The sequence below is a fragment of the Myotis brandtii genome, unplaced genomic scaffold (genome assembly GCF_000412655.1).
Source record: "Myotis brandtii unplaced genomic scaffold, ASM41265v1 scaffold632, whole genome shotgun sequence".
NCBI lineage: Eukaryota > Metazoa > Chordata > Mammalia > Chiroptera > Vespertilionidae > Myotis > Myotis brandtii.
This window is the reverse complement of record NW_005370419.1, coordinates 319,614-322,654: the sequence shown is the minus strand read 5'-3', so window position 1 is coordinate 322,654 and position 3,041 is coordinate 319,614. Positions and strand designations below refer to the sequence as shown.

Below are 3,041 nucleotides of genomic sequence, written 5' to 3'. Positions count from 1 at the left end.
TGGGGTGGGGGGGGGGGCTAGCTCTGTAAGAGAGCACCATGCTGAGGGCAGAACACTCTTTGGAGTGGCCAGTCCCCTTCAGGGACCCTTAGCCACGTCAATAAATAGGACACCAGGAAGCAGCCACTAAATACGGACAAAATAAGAGTGCAGGCGTTGCACACTGATCCCAGGACGAAGCCAAGACCGCCCGCACTCAGGGCAGACAAGGGCCCATGGGAAGTCGTGTGGAGGCCAGCGATTTCCAGCCTTTTCATCTCATGGCACCTGAACTGATTACCAAGATTCCGCGCCACACCGAAAAATATACTTCTTGCCAATCTGATAAAAAATGAGGTACAATTTTTATCCATTTACAACGGACAGCTATTGTATTGGCTGTTGCCAAATTTTTTAGTTGGACAATCTAAGGCAAACGGGGTCAGTGCACCCCGGCCAGTTTGCTCAGTGGTTATCGAGTGTCGGTCCATGGACTGAAGGGTCATGGGTTCAATTCTGGTCGAGGGCACATACCTTGGTTGCAAGCTCGACTGCTGGCCATGGCTGGGGCGCATGCGGGAGGCAACCAATTGATGTGTCTCTCTCACATCGATGATTCTCTCTCTCTCTGTCTCTCCCCCGCCCTTCCCACTCTCTCTAAAAACCAATGGGAAAAATGTCCTCTGGTGAGGATTAACGAAAAGAAGAAAAAAAGAAAGGAAGGGAGGGAGGAAGGTTGGTTAGTGCCCCTGACTACCAGTAAATAGTCAGGTTCTGCATGTTTTAAGGCAGGGGTCCTCAAACTTTTTAAACAGGGGGCCAGTTCACTGTCCCTCAGACCGTTGGAGGGCCGGACTATAGTTTAAAAAAAAAACTATGAACAAATTCCTATGCACACTGCACATATCTTATTTTGAAGTAAAAAAACAAAACGGGAACAAATACAATATTTGTATTTGCATGTGGCCCGTGGGCCGTAGTTTGAGGACCCCTGTTTTAAGGATTCTTGCAGCACCCCCTAACCCACTGGCAGCACCCCTAACCCACTGGTGGCACCCCTAACCCACTGGTGGCACCCCCTAACCCGCCGGCGGCACTCCCTAACCCGCTGGCGTCGGTGGGAGCACAGGACAACTAGACCACGTCTGCCGCTCTGTGACGAGGCTGCCCCGGGCGGCTGCGGCGGCCCCTGGGGCACAGGGAGGCAGAGAGAGCTGCGGGTGGAGAGGTGGCCCCCTGTCCAGCACAGCCCCAAACGGACTGCTCGTGTTCTGTAACCTGAATCAGTGCCAACATTTTGGAAACGGAAGATTTCGCATTAAAAAAAAAAAGGCTTTCTGGTTTCTCAAAGAAAAATAAAAGAGAGAGAAAGGGAAGGGGACCGGACCGGGCCCAGCTACCCCTCAGCTGCCACTGCGTGTGCCCCTCCGGGCTGCCGCTCCCCCCTCCAGAGAGCCAGCCCCAGGGCGCTGAGGTCCCCTCAGGGTGTGACCGGAGTGATGGTACCCGGACTGCTCAGGGGACAAGTTTTCGCAAACGTAACTGAAACCCTTAGCTGCTGTTTTCTTCTTCATTAACGATTTGCCAAGAGACAGCGAAGTCCTCCCGCTCTCTAAGCGAGACTCAGAGCGTCCTTTCTCCTATTACCCTACGAGCCCTTCTCATCGGTTGTGTGGATGGTTCACAAATTAATGCTTTATTTCAAAGGTCAGAAAATATACCCATCAATCCCTTCTGCACAGTTGGAGCATGTGTTTAGGGAGCAGAGGAAACCACACTTCAACAGAGAAAAGGATGCCCAAGTAGAAAGAAAGAAAGAAAATGACTAGACAGTAACTTTAAAATAAATGTGTTTTCACATATGCCGAGCAACCACCACAGCTCTGAACGATGTAATTCATACTGAATACCGGCTTTATACGGTCTTTTCCCATGACCACCTCTTCTACTTCTTAAACTACTTTTGGATGAAACAAATGTTCCTAACTTTTTAACCCGCTGAACGCCATAAGCATCTGTAGACGCAGCGGCAGGCCTTCCCGACACGCCACGTGCGTCTATTAAAAAAAAAATGTTTTCCCTAAGTGGCAGCCCTGACCAACTTTAAAATCATTTTTCGTGAGAATTTTCAGCTGAAAATATTCAAGAACACCCAAATTGTAATACATTTATTTTTATAATATTCATTGCATATTGATTTTTTTAAATTAAATTCAAATATCGCGGCATGTGGGGATGGTTTCCATTTTGGACGCGTGGCAGTTAGATGGTTAAAACTAAGCCAAGTCAACAACAGGAGCGTCGTGGCTAACTAGAATCGCCGCAACAGTGACCTCACCTATGTCTGACGTTGCAATACCCAAATCAATAATCTTCTATAACAGTGGTTCTCAACCTTCTGGCCCTTTAAACACAGTTCCTCATGTTGTGACCCAACCATAAAACTATTTTCGTTGCTACTTCATAACTGTCATGTTGCTACTGTTATGAATCGTCATGTAAATATCTGATATGCAGGATGGTCTTAGGCGACCCCTGTGAAAGGGTCGTTCGACCGCCAAAGGGGTCGCGACCCACAGGTTGAGAACCGCTGCTCTATAAGCATAGTCATAAGCCCAGAGCAATCACACTGAGTTATGACAACAGCGACCCCTCTTATACCACCGAAACGTCTTGAAGGAGAAAATAAATCACAAAAAGACGAGTGCCAAGCGTGCACTGTGACACAGCCCCACCCCTTTGCTCTGGGGACCGGGGAGCAGACGGCGGTTGACTATGGCCAGAGTCAACGAAATTGGCTGTTTTCTTTCCTACCAGCGGCTTGGGAGTCGCTGTCCACACCCCAACATCCTGGGGACCCGAGTTCCAACCCCTCATACCCTAACGCCGCTCCTGGAGAAAGTCTGTCTCCAGGTCACAGCGACGGGACACCCCATAAAAGGAGCAAAGTCAGGGGTCCAGACCCCTTGTTTGGATTAGAGGCTGTGCTGACGTTCACGGTAACTTTGTATCCATTGGTTACCAGCTGAACACCTGCCGGCAACTTTGTCTCCTGCCACTAG

The 3,041-nt window shown here is 49.4% G+C and overlaps 1 protein-coding gene across 1 annotated transcript in view; it reads right to left on the bottom strand.

The window, feature by feature from the left end:
• The window catches only part of RPTOR (regulatory associated protein of MTOR, complex 1), a 78,286-nt gene that overhangs the window by 74,639 nt on the left and 606 nt on the right, over window positions 1-3,041 (bottom strand). The gene's annotated exons all lie outside the window — the stretch shown is intronic.